The sequence below is a fragment of the Melospiza melodia genome, chromosome 12, assembly GCF_035770615.1.
Source record: "Melospiza melodia melodia isolate bMelMel2 chromosome 12, bMelMel2.pri, whole genome shotgun sequence".
NCBI classification, from domain to species: Eukaryota; Metazoa; Chordata; class Aves; order Passeriformes; family Passerellidae; genus Melospiza; species Melospiza melodia.
Genome location: NC_086205.1, coordinates 19247991 through 19260960, shown reverse-complemented (window position 1 = coordinate 19260960; position 12970 = coordinate 19247991). Strand labels below are relative to the sequence as shown.

The window sequence follows — 12970 nt, the reverse complement described above, 5'->3', positions numbered from 1 at the left end:
GCGGGGGTGCCCGCGGTGCGGTGGGACCGAGGAACACGCGTGCCCGGCCGCGGGGCACAGGCGGACGGGGGCTCTTTGTTCCTGCCTCCGCCGGTCCTCCATGATGTGGAGAGGGCGCGGGTGAGGCCGGCGCTGCGAAATGGCGGCCGGGGGGGCGGGATCGGGGAGGAGGAGGAGGAGGGGGAAGGGGAAGGCCGGGCGCCCTCCCCGCGCTCGGCGCCGCGCACACAAAAGGCTGCAGGGAAAACACGGAGGGCAGCCGGGGGTGCGGAGTGGCCTCGCCGGGGACCTCCTGCCCGCCCCGGCCCTCACAGCTCTGTGTGACCCGCTGCCCGTACACGCTCCGCGGGTCCCCGTGCCCCGCAGCCCCGTGTCCCGCATCGTGCCCGCGGGCCCGTCCCAGTTCGGAGGGCAGTCGGGGTGCGCACCAGTGCCGGCGCGTCGGGACGGCTCCGTTGTGCTCAGCACAGCCCAGCTCACGGCACAACCGAGCTCAGCCGTGACAGGATGTCGCCGGTACCGGGACTCCCGGCCGTGCGTGTCCCGGGATTTCCCAGGCAGGGCCGTGCTGCGGCGGGCGGGAGCACGCGGTGAGGCCGGGGATAGGGCGGTGTGTGCCGGGCTCTTTGTGTGAGTGAAGGGGTGACACGGCCGAGCACTGGCACCCACGGCCGGTGCCTCCCGGGCAGCGAGACCCTTTCCCAGCCGCGGGTCAGGAGCACGCGTGACCCCCCTAGGCCTGCTCCCCTGGCCTGTGGGGATGGGGCCGTCCCTGGGGCAGAGGCAGGCGCAGGGGGGGGACCCGCCGAGGCTCCCCAGCCGGTCTGGGCTCCTCGGCCGGTAGAGCCGGTTTGGAGGAGCTGCGGGCCCGGGGAGGCTCCCGATCCTCCCGCCCGGCCTGATGGCAGCTCCCCGGGGCACACAGCACCCACGGGGAGCTGGCGGGGGGAGCCTGGGAGTGACCCATGCACATGGCGCAGACCGGCAGGAGGTGTGGGGACAGAAGCCCATGGAGCTGGGAGAGGGATGGACCAGAAATTGCGGCTCCCCCTTTTCAATCTTTCCTCTCATCTTTGCCGCGGCTGCGTGTGGTGAGTTTGGTCGGGTCTCAGCCTCACGAAGTGATGGTGGGGACACGCTGCAGCCCCCACCCCACCTGCAGGTGTGACTCGAGCATCTCATTCTAGGCAGGTTTATGGTTGCTGCAGGCTGGGGACCACTGACACCCAAAAATGTGCGGACACAACAGGGGAGGGGGGAGCTGCCCACCCACCCAAATCATACACAGACCCTGCAGCTTCTCCAACCTGTGCCTGCTTCCCTGCCACCAGCCCACCCCCTGCAGCAAAGCCCCCTCCTCCAGTGCCACCAAGGTGCTGATCCACCCCCTTCTCCAAGAAAGCGCTGGCACAGGCAGGTGTCACCATGGCTGTCACTCTCCGTTGGCTATGGTGGGGAGCTCTGCCTGGCACAGAGGGAGGTGTCCCCTCATGAACCCCCCCATGTCCTTGCGCAGGGAGCAGGTTTGCGTCCCCAAAAGGTGACACGGAGGCAGGGCACCATCTGCTGGTGCCTGGGCACAGCACACGCCGGCCCACACGAGTGCTGCCCACCCACACTCACTCCCAGTGAGGCCCCATGCGCTGTGCACACACGTGTGTGTACCCCAGTGCCCAGAACTCGTGTGTGTGTGTGTGTGCACACACGTGCCCAGAGTGCACACACGTACACACAATCCCACGTGTTAAGGCACACTTCCGTGTTTGCACATGCGCTCGCCCGCGCAGGCTGCAGACACAGGTGGGTGCCCAGCTGAGCCATGGGTGCCCAGGTGAGCCCACTGGTGCTGGCACAGCCCTGGGGTGAGTGTGAGGCTTGGTGGGCCACCTGTGCCATGTCTGAGCACACACACACAGGCAGGTGACGTGTGTGCGCACAGGTGAGCGGCACTGTGCCCTCTGAGTTTCAGCCGGGCAGACAGCACTGAGAAGGCGAGCACAGGGCATGCCTGCTGGATTCCCTGCTCCTCTGGGGCAGCAGGGCTGGACTGGCTTTTATTGCTCCCTCCTTGAGCCTGGGGAATCATTTTCAGCTCTGACCCAAATTCCCTGGCAGGACCTTGGGCCTGTGAACCCTTCCCACCTGCCCAGGGCACAGGCTGAGGTGAGCACAGGTGTGAGACATGGTATGGGGAGCGAGCACAGGGCACAGGTGTGAGACATGGCATGGGGAGCGAGCACGGGGCACAGGTGTGAGACATGGCATGGGGAGCGAGCACAGGGCACAGGTGTGACACATGGCATGGGGAGCGAGCACAGGGCACTTCCTGGGGCTCCGAGCCCGCCGAGGCAGCGGCCACTCTCCAAGGGGCGTGTTCGGCTGCAGAGGTTTTGGCCGCCAGCCTGGCTCGCACAGCTGGAGAGGGAAGAGCTAAATTTGAAGGTGCTGGAGGGGGCGGGTGAGGCTGCCTGGCGCGGGGCTTCTCCCTGGCCGCCTGCTCGGGAGGCACGGGCATGTTCTCACCGCCGCACCCTTTCTTTCACCAGGGAGGCCTGACGGGGAGCAGCGCTGGTTTCATCAGCGGGAAATGAGGGTGAGGACTGAGCTTGAGTGGTGCCATGTGCCCCAGCAGGGACATCCCTGCCCCAGCACAGCCCTGACCTGTTGCATGCAAGCTCCCCCAGACCCACACACTGTCTGCGTGTACTGCTCACACCCAGCCAGACACACGCACACAGCTGGACACACTGACATCCCCCAGGCTTCTTCACCTGGGGCCTGCCCCTCCCACATGCACCCCACAGCCCTGATCCTTCATCCCCACGCCATTTTTGGGTAATAAAATTACTATTTGAGGGTGTTTACAACTTTTATTTAAAAATGCCTTTCCCAGATAATTTTCAGGGCTGTAAGCCAGGCACGAGGTGTGTGTGTGAGCCTCTTGCAGGCAGGATGGAGATTTAAGGAAACCAGCAGCAGGAAAGTAGGGGCTCCATCAGGCCCTGAAAAGTGCTTTTGACTGCACTGGCCCCCAGGATCAGGGAGAGCACCCAAATTTTGGGGAGCAGGGAGGCATCAAGCCAGTGGGGTGTCTGTGATGCCACCCATCACCTGCAGGAACTTAGGCAGCTACATGGGTGCTCCCACCCCCCAAACACCAGACTCGAGATCCGGCAGGCGCCAAGCAGACTTGGGAGTTTGCTAAAATGAAAATAGAAAAGAAGCCTGGGACATCATCCAAAACTGCCGAGTGTTAATTAATTCGTCCCTGCGATGTGATCTGCCCTCAGCCCCAGAACATCCTAACATAGTCACAGCCACGGCCACCCACCCCAGCCTCCCTGCTGGCCACGGCTTTATTTTAGGGAAGAGGTGGTGCAGCCTGTTCTCCCAGCCCTTGAACACCCGTGGGTGCTGAGGGCCCTGAGATGTGGGTCGTGGAAGGAGGGCAGCCATGCCATGTGTGTGGCTTTGACTATGGGGCCACAGCCACATCTGCCCTACAGCAGCCTGCCAGCTCCACAGAAAAACAGCCCAAAATTCCCATGGGAGCTGGGACAGTGCAGCAGTGGGACACCCCATCACCCCTGGGAGATGGGATGGGGTCCCACTCATCCCTTGTTCCCCCCCAAAGTGAAATAAGAGCATCAGTATCCTGGGTCTGGCAGGAGTTGGGTGCTGACACGTCCCCTGAGGGTCAGGCAGAGCTGCCTCATTCCCCATGTCCCACCACCACTGACCCCAAAACTCCTCCTGCTCCTACACCCCATTCTCCTTCCATGGGTCAAGGGGGCCAGGCACAGCACCCCAGCCTGGCCCTTGGCACAGAGTGCAAAGCAGCTCCTGCCTCTGCCTATTCCTGTCTGACTTTTTGTCCCTGAGGTCTGGGGTCATGCTGGGGACCGCTCAGGGTCTGACTCTGCAGTGGGCACATCCCGATGTCATGGGGTTGGGGACAGTGATGCCACCTTGCAGAGTTTTCTCCGCAAATCCCCATCTCTTGAAGTCCTGAGATGGGGGTGCATGAAGCCAACTTGGGAGAGGCAATCCCTATAAGTGAGAGTGGGGCTGGCTTGGGGGGCACCAGCTCCTGCTTTAGGGGCTGGGGGTGGGCAGGAGGGAGGGGGAGGCAGGGGCGAGGGGAGCAGGCAGTGCCGTGACTCAGCCGGGGGTGGCAGCAGGTGAGCTGTTTGTGTTTAGTTTCTAACGTTACAGTTGCCACAGTGCCGGGAAGCAGCCCTGGGGGGCCATGGGGACCCGGCGACACCGAGGGTGGGATGGGGCAGCAGCTGGACGGGGAGGCTGTTCTGTAGCTAAGGCCACAACAGCTAAAAATACTGCAGGCCATTGTCACCAGCAACAAAGCCACTGGCGTATTTTCAGCATTATCTCAGTTGCCATCAGCTCTGCCGCCCTCCTGGGAAGTGCTGTGCCCACTCCACCCGGGCACTGCTCTCCAAAGAGTTGGACAGGGCCACCTGCCACCAGTGCAGCCACTGTGCCTCAGTTTCCCTCCTGCACACTGTTCTGTGGTGCCACCCCCCATCCCACCGCTGTCATCCACCTTCTTTCATTCTACAAAAAGCCCTGAGCTGCCACACTTGTCCCCTTCACATCCACGGTGTCCCCTGCCCCTGATGACTGCTTGGGGACACATGGCTCACAGGACAGCCATCTCCAGCCAGGCAGCTCCAGCCCAGCCCAGGCAGCTGTAAGGGAACAGCAGAGACGGGAAGCAGTGAGTTGGCCAAGTGTCACCAGGAGATTGGTGACAGCCCCTCCTCCCTGCTGGGCCACCAGCCCTCCTCCTCAGCTCATTCCAGCAGGCAAAGCCAAGAGGCTGCTGGGCTGCCCAGTCCAGCCATGCTCGGCAGGGAGCTGTCAGTGCTCGCCCTGGGTGAAGCGAGTTGGCGCGGTCTCAGCGCAGAGACCGGGTGGCCAGGGAGGGCTGTGCCAGGCTGTGCAGGCACTGCCAGCAGCTGGGCACTGCCCCAGCCCCAAACCACCAGGATAACGCTGGATTTGTGCAGATTTCCCCACTAAAACAGGCAGTGAGGAGGGATTAACTTGCCTTTTCCCTGCCAGAGCAGCTTGGCTTCCCTTCCAGCGAGTCGTTCTGCACCACGGAGAGAGCAGATCAGCATCAGCTCGTCTGCAGCAGCTCAGGGCAGGGACAGGGGGGTGGCAGTGACCCAGAACGGGGCTCAGGAGGTGGGTGGCCAGAGATAGGTTGGATCTGCGGGTGGCCCGTGGCTCCCCATGGGCGCTTTGCTGGGCAGGGGGCACAGCCAAGGCAAGCAAAGAGTCCGTCTGGTGCTGCTCGGATTTCTCAGCACAGCCCTAAGCTGGGACTGCTGTGGCCCTGCTGGGATCCCTCCCCAGCCAGCTGGCTGCGTCCCTCCATCGCTGTATGGGAAGTTTAGGACCAGGGCCAAGCAGGAGGGACTGGTCACCCCTTCCCGGTGCTCCTCAGGTACCTGCTGAACCTGAACCTCCCTGTCCTCATAACAGCCCCAGCATGTCCCATGGTGCACACTGGGAGACCCTTTTGGTTTGCATGGGGGGTGGCTCTGCACCCCTCTCCCCTGCCCCATGCCCCCTTGACATCCTACCTCACTCTCATCTTGGGGTCTTGCTTGTTCCAGCTGCAGATCCTTGAGCAGAGCAACCTCTCCCCACAGCACAGATGGTCCTATGGCAAGGGGAAAGGGAGATGAGACCAGCTTTGAGAGAGGCAGGGAGCCCCACTTCCCTGGGGGAAAACACACGGCTAGAGCTCAGTCCATGCTGTGACTGAGTGCTGCTGCTGGGGCATCTGTGGCTGGGGGGTGGAGGTCCGTCACCTACACCCCAGAAATGGGAGAGCTGTGGGCCACCCCACCAGCAGCACCCCTGGAAGCAAAGATTGAGGAGTGGGTGGAAGAAAGGGGTCTGCTAAGAGCAGAACTCTGCACGTAGGTGGAGGGGGATGCTGGGGAGCAGAGACCAGGAGCACGGGAGACGAGACGGCATTGTTGTGGGGGGAGCTGTGGGGGGCAGGCAGAGCTTGCAGGCAGATATTTGGGGCGGGGAGCGGGGGAGACCTGCAGCGAAGTGGGGTGTGTGAGCCCAGATCCGCCGCTGCAGTAGGGATTGAAGGGCGGGGGGAACCGGGGTCCCTCCTCAGCCTCAGTCCCGGTCCCGGTTCCCCGGCAGCGGGGCGGGGAGCGCGCAGCCCCCCCGGCCGGGCCCCGCGGCGGCGGCCCGGGGGAGCGGGAGGCAGCGGCGCGGGGCGGGGAGGAGCGGAGGAGAGCGGCGGCACCGAGACCGGTCCCGGCGGCCAGGGCACCGCGCTGGGTCGGTACCGGCGGGCTCCGGCGGCCCCGGCTCCGCGGCGGCTCCGCGCCCGGGCAGCTCGGCACCTCCCGTAGCCGCGGGCGGCTCCGGTACCGCTGGAAGGCTCCGCTGCCCCGTGGTGGCTGCGCACCCCGGCGGCTCCGGTGTCTCGGCTCCGGGCACAGGCGAAGGAGGCAGCGGCCGCAGCCAGGCAAGCGGGCGGGGGCGGCCGGGCCCGAGCTCAGCCCCCCGAGGGCCGGGACCCTCGCCCGCGCCCCCTCCGAGGGCAGGGGGGCACCCAGGGGGGATTGGCTGTGGGGTGAATCCGGGAGGGCAGGGGGATATACAGCCCCCATGCCGAGAGCGGGCCGGATCCGGGATTTGCGCAGAACAAAGGACCATGAAGGGTGTGTATGGAAAAGTACCGGCGGGAGGGGAGCGGTGATCGTCTGCAAACTGGGCTGGGGGCGACGGTGCGTGGTGCGAGGGCTGGGTGTGCCAGGGCAGCATTTCCCCCTCCCCGGGCTGGGGGCTGCTCATGGGGCTCTGCAGGGAACAGGGATTGCAGCCATCCCCATATCCGGGGGGTTTCTGCCCCCCCAGTCATCCTGCCGCAGGTTTAATGGTACAGACGGGCTGCAGGATTTGCATCTGGGTCAGGGGGTGCAGAGTGCCCGGAGAGCAGCAGGAAGGGGTGAATGTGTAGGTGGGCATGGGGGTCTCTTGCAGGGCATTTGTGGTCCTGTACGAGGTGGGGTTAGGGGTGTTGTGCTTGTAAAGGAGGTTTGGGGGTGGCTGAGGGGCAGAGGGGGATCCGTGGCGCTGGCATTTGCCACTCTCTGTGCTGGTGGCAGAAATGCCGCCTGTGCTTGCCCACATGATCCGCACACTGCCGTGCCAGCCACCTCTGGGCTCTGCACCCCAGTGCCCTGGCCATGAACCAGGACACGGGGGGACTCCAGGGGCTGTGCAGGCACCGAGGCTCCGAGACCTGCAGGACGGCAGCGCTTCCCCTTACGTGATCTCGGCTGCGTGACCGGGTCTCGCAAGGGGAGATATTTATAGCACTGCTCCACTAGCCCGGGGTTTGCACGGCCTGGAACGGGGCTGGCAGCTGCTGCCCCCCGCCCAGAAACCTCTGGATGCAGCTGAGCCGTTTGGGTGGGTGGGAGCCCGCGGGACTGAATGGGCTGCATGGAACATGCTGGGGCTCGCTGCCAGCTTACAGGCTCCTGCGTGTTCTGCTGCCTGCAGTGCTGCCTGCTGTGCTGCCTGCAGAGCTGCCTGCAATGCTGCCTGCAATGCTGCCTGCAGTGCTGTGTGCAGTGCTGCCTGCAGAGCTGCCTGCATGCTGGGTACTGCGGAGGCCTCACAGGGAGGGTGCAGGGAGCAGCTTTTGCTTTGGCTTGGGCCAGCCAGGCTCTGGCAAAGGAGTACACCACTGTGCAGGGATGGGCACCAGAGGGAGAGTTCGTGTTTTGACTTTGTCGTGAGAGACAGATTGGCCAGAGCTATTGCGGGGGAAGGTGAGAAGGCAGGTGGAGCTGCATATCCAGGAGTGTTTTCCACATGCTTTGTCCTTGTGATTCCAACCACCACGTGTTCGCAGACCCCGGTAAAGGGAAATGAGCAGTCAGGGAAGTGCCCCGAGTCAATGCACGCTGCTCCATACTCTGTGCATGGAGCAGCCTTCTTATGGGTCCTGCTGAAGCCACCAGCACATGGTGACAGCCAGTGCCGGAGCCATGTTCCCTCTTTGTGTCAGATGGTCCCACAGACGTGGTCCTCTCCTGACCAGACATCTGCTCTGCTGATGTCTCCAGGCTCTGGCTTCCCTGGCACAAAGCCTCGCAGTGTGTGGGGACGCCTCTGTGCGTGCCCCGTCTCCTCTCCCAGGCTCCTGATCCTCAGTTCGCACGTGCCATCCAGATGCCATTGCTGTGCTGCTGTCACCACCCCATTCCAGACCCCCTCTCCATCTTTTTTACCCCCTCCACCCAGAAATGCCAGCACCAGGCCAGCAGCTGTGCCCTCCTGCCGTGCTCACGGGGTGCCTGGCATCTTCTCACTGCTGGGTGGGGGGAAGGAGTAGGGCAGGGAGAGGCAGGAGTGGGAGATCAGGGCGAGGGATAAAGCCAGGCCTATTTTTACACTGTAAAGTAATTACCAGAGCTTTCCAATCCTTAATCTGCTGAGAGCACCCTGGTGTGATTGGATCCTTCCCCAAGCCTGGCAACAATTCCCCCATCACACATCTCCTGCGTCAAAGCCCCGTAAACTCCCACACTTGGGCTCACACTGGGATACATGTGCTGCAGAGCTGCCAGCTCCTCTGCCCCCCACTTCCAGCAGCTCCTGGCCCAGGAACAGGGATGGGGACCCTGGCTGGGACCCTGGTTTACAGCTGGGAGGGTCTCACTGCCGAGCCAGTAGGGGAGAATGCAGCCTTGGCCACCTGGCTCAGCTGCTGGCTAGATTTGGGTCCCAGCACTGTGAACACGCTAAATCCACGTTTTCCCCATCAGCTGCCTTCCAGGGGGTTTGGTCGAGATTAGTGGCCCACACAGCACCCTCCAGCACCAATCCAGCTTGGCTTCCCCTGGCACAGACGGGGTTTGGGGTGCGTCTTTCCCGATGGCGCGCAGGGCGGTTCTGGGTGGCAGTGCCAAGTCTCGGCTGGCTCCTTTCCCGGCCTCTCCCTGTCCTGTCCCCGTGCCAGGGGGCTGCTGTAGAACCTGTTCCATAGCTCCTGCCATGGAGGAGGAAATGACGGGTGATGTTTGCGGGAACACCTTTCATCCTGGGGCTGGGGGGCTGCTTTGCCTCTGCCTCTGTGCAGCTGGCTCCAGGGTAGAGCGTGGAATCTCAACAGCCCAGGGGTGGAGGTGAGGATTCACCTTCCTCCACCTGCCCTGTGCCCACCAGCTCTCCAACACCTCACCCCAAAGTCTGACTGGGCTCTTCAGCTCTGTTCCATGACGGAAAGGGGCTTTTTTGTGCTACAATTCTTCCACTGTGGAGTTTGCAACACTCTTGCCAAGTATTTGGGACTAGCCCTCGCTCCATCTGTCTCAGTGCACGGCAGCAGGCACACTTGGAAGTGTACAGGATGAGTGCCCCCACAAACGCTGCTGTTCTCCGCAAGGAGCCAGTGCCAGGTATTGCCTGGGTGAGCCGTCTCAGGGCATCCCCAGGTGACCCCACCAGTGTCCCTTCCCCCTGCCTGGCAGGGACCGGCGCCCTGCCTCAGGCAATGGCCATAAAAGGCCCTGAAATGGAGAAGATGGGCGGGGGGGCCGGGCTGCTTCTCCAGCCTGAAAGGGATCTTCCCGTCTGCCCACGCAGGTCAGGCTTGCCGGGAAGTGGGAACGGGAGGCTGGATGGAGGAGAGCAGCTCCAGCAGCGTGGAGTGGGTTCAGGAGGCTGGGGCACACCGTGCTCCCCTCCACCTCCCCCTGCTCCCCTGGGGGGCATGCTTGGACCATGGCCCGGGATGCTGGGGATCTGCATCACCTCCCACCAGGGGGATAAAGCTGCCCTTCCATCGGCACCTGAGCTGTGGGGCAGTGGGGGCTGGGGGCGAGGGGCACTCAGCAGGCCCCCACTGCCTCCCCCTGACAATGGCCGCCCTTTGTTGGGGTTTTTATGCGTCCAGCCCCCTTCCCCGTGGCCCAGCTGGTGACATTTTACCACCTCCACATTCCCATGGGGATTCAAAGGGCACAGATGCACCGTGAAACCACAAAGCACAGCCTCCTCCAAAGCTCCCCCTCCCTTGTGCCTCAGCATCCCCAGGGAAGCAGAGCCGGGATGCGCAGAGGGGATGCTCCCCCTGGGATCCTTCCTTTGGAGCTATTTCAAGGGTGACCTGCCAGCCCTTGGGAGTTCCCTCCATCTTCCTGCCCTTCCCTTGTCATCAGTTCTCCAGTCCTTTGTGGCTCTTGAGTCACCTCCCTGTCCCAAGAGGGCTTGGCATGCCAGACCCCCGCTGATGGGAGATGAAGGGAGGCAGCGTGGGCACCATTTCCAGGCTGGTGACACTTGGCCTTTTGGAGCTGGAGCCGTGTGGGTGGTACCCACCCAGCTGCCAGGGCCATGCCAGGCAGGGCTGGTGGTGGCAGACCTGGCGTTGCCCTGGGCTCCTGGGTGTAGCCAGTTTGTGGGTGTAGCCAGGCTGTGGGATACACAGTGGCCTCTGTCCCTTGGAGAGAGGTCCCAGCATGTGGGCGTCCAGCCCCTGCCCGTCCCTCCCGCTCCCAGACTTCTGGGGGCTTTCCCTCAAGGATCTGGGCAAATAGCCCAGTTCCTCCCAACCAGTCATCGCCTCCGCAGGGACCTTGGGAAAACAGCCTGTAAACAGGCAGATGGAGAGCGTGAGTCACAGTGACCGGGAGGGAAATAAATGCAGGAGGGGAATTTGCAGCATGCCCTGGGTCATGGGGCTGAATCCAGCCTCTCCCAGGGATGGTGAGCGGCTGGCACGTAGGTGCTTTCCTGTGGAGCCAGCTGTCCCAGGAAGGGGTGTTTATCCCGCTGACGGGAATGTGTCCAGACAACGTGTCCAGACGAGCTGCAAAACAGCTCCGATCCTCTTCCCCCACCAAAAGCATCCCCTGATCCTTGCCACTTTCATCCCGAGGGATGAGCAGTCGCTGCCCTGGAGGCAGCAGCATTTCAGCGCGCAGCACCCTGCCCGTAGAGCCGTGCCGATCATTTCCCCGCTCAAAGTCACCCTGCCGTGGTTATTTTTGGCTGCCGGCGGGGCCGGAGGAGCTGGCGCTCTCCCAGCTGCTGCAGCGCGTCCCGTTCGGAATTGCGTCTCGCGTGGTGGGCAGCGCTTGGGTGAGCAGGCTCCTCCAGCATCCCCTCCTGCTGCCAAGGACCTGCAGCTCCCTCGCCCTGCGCAAAGCAAGAGTGCAATCTAGTGGCTAATCCCGCTGGGGACACCGCTGGCGCTGGGGATTAATTTCTGCAAAGGTGTCCGCTGACACCGGGCGCCTCTCTGAGCGTCACCTCACCGTCCCAGCTCGGGGACTGGTAGCCCAGGGTGGCCCGAGGTTTATCGAGGGTCCATAAACGCTGTTCCTTTCCCTGGCCTCGCTTGAGGCTGGACATCCAGGACTGAGAGCCACGGCAGAGTGTGCAGGGCCAGGCAAACACACTCAGGGTGTGTTTGCCGGGGTGAGAGGTGCCCGCGGTGGGGTGGGGGAATGCAGCTCCGGGGATGAGGGATGCCCCTGGATTTACCTGGGGCAGCAAGCAGCTCACTCGCGGTGCTTCGCCCAGGACGTGCACTCAGCCGCCCCCCCCGGGAGCTCCCAGCCCAAACCTTTCCGTGCTTCTCCATCAGGAGCCGCTATTGCCGTGTCCCCCCGGGGTTGGTGTTCCCGGGCGGGGTTGAGGTGCTGCTGAGGGACGCTGAGAGTTTCGGGGGTGAGAGATGTGCGTTACCTCTTTTTGCCCCCCGAGACCCCCGTGAGGTCCGGCTGGGGCTCATTTCCCGTTCTGCCCCCCCCGCCGTTGGCTGCCCTGGGGGTGACGTCCCTAAGATACGCTGATTTATTCACATTAACCCTTTTCCCGCGGGGCTTGGGGGACCTCGGGGAGGCGGCAGCAATGGGGCGGGGGGACCCCTTCTCTGCCCCGGCCCCTCCAGCCCGGTCCCCCCGCGAACGGCCCCTGCCTCCGTCCCTGCCCCGCGGGTTGCCGTGGGAACCGCACCGGGCTCTGATGTCACCGGGGCTGTTGCTACGCGACCGCTCCGCTCGCCCATCCCCGCGTGAGGTCACTGTCGCCATGGCGACGGCCGGTGCGGCGGGGGGGTGCGGGGGGGGTGCGGGGCCTCCCCCGGGGCCGGGGGGCGGGAGGCGGGCACGGAGGCGGCGAGGGTGGTGTCCTCCCGGGGGAACGGCGGAAGCTTCGCATTAAAAGAGCGAAAAAAGGAAAATAAAGTGGTTTTTTTTGTTGTTGTTTTTTTTTTTTTTTTGGCTTGTCCCGAGATTTTATTTTTAGAAATCCTGGCGGAAAAGCTGCCTGTGTCGGGAACGTCCTCTCGTTCCACGGGAAACGCGCCTCCCCGTGGAAACAGCGGTGGGGCTGGGCTCCGTGGGGAGGGGGCACGGGAGGGAAGGGGGGATCGGGGGGCTCAGCCACCTCCCCGGGCTGCAGCCCATTTTCCTCTCTGCTCCCAGGCCCCGCGGTGACTCGGAGGCCGTGGGGTTTACATCTCCCCAGCTTGCATTCCCGCTAGAGGCGGTTTATTCCTAAACCCTGACATCTGCTCCTTGGAGATCGGTGGGGCTGCTCCTTCCGAGGCACAAATCCCTGCTCCTGTCCTGCCATCGGCTCTGGGACCCGAGCCAGGCCGGGCACCATCACAGCCAGTGGCTTTGCTCATGCTCCTGTGGGCATGTCCCCTCACTGTCCCTTTTCCCTGGGGACCCGCCCCATCCCTCCCCCTGCCACCCCCAGGGCTGCTGCCCTCCCCGGCGATCCCGCTGGCCATGAAGCCACGGGGATCAGCAGCTTCCTCTGGACGGGGATTTAGCCAAAGCCACTCAGAGCCACAGGGGGCAGGCAGCAGCCGGCTGGGTTGGAGAGAGGGAGCCGGGGAAAGCCGGGACACGCGGCCTGAGCCCTCCTAAGGATGTGAGAA

General features: G+C 63.6%; 2 long non-coding RNA genes across 2 annotated transcripts; one reads left to right on the top strand and one right to left on the bottom strand.

Annotated features, from left to right (window-relative positions):
- The first annotated feature begins 577 nt into the window (after positions 1-577).
- On the top strand, positions 578-2855 carry LOC134423757 (uncharacterized). Its single transcript, XR_010029192.1, has 2 exons — positions 578-1091; positions 2547-2855. It is a non-coding gene; the product is annotated as an uncharacterized LOC134423757 (long non-coding RNA).
- On the bottom strand, positions 2851-6191 carry LOC134423756 (uncharacterized). Its single transcript, XR_010029191.1, has 3 exons — positions 6084-6191; positions 5613-5692; positions 2851-3201 (listed from the first exon to the last, which is right to left on the bottom strand). It is a non-coding gene; the product is annotated as an uncharacterized LOC134423756 (long non-coding RNA).
- Between the last annotated feature and the right edge of the window lie 6779 nt (positions 6192-12970).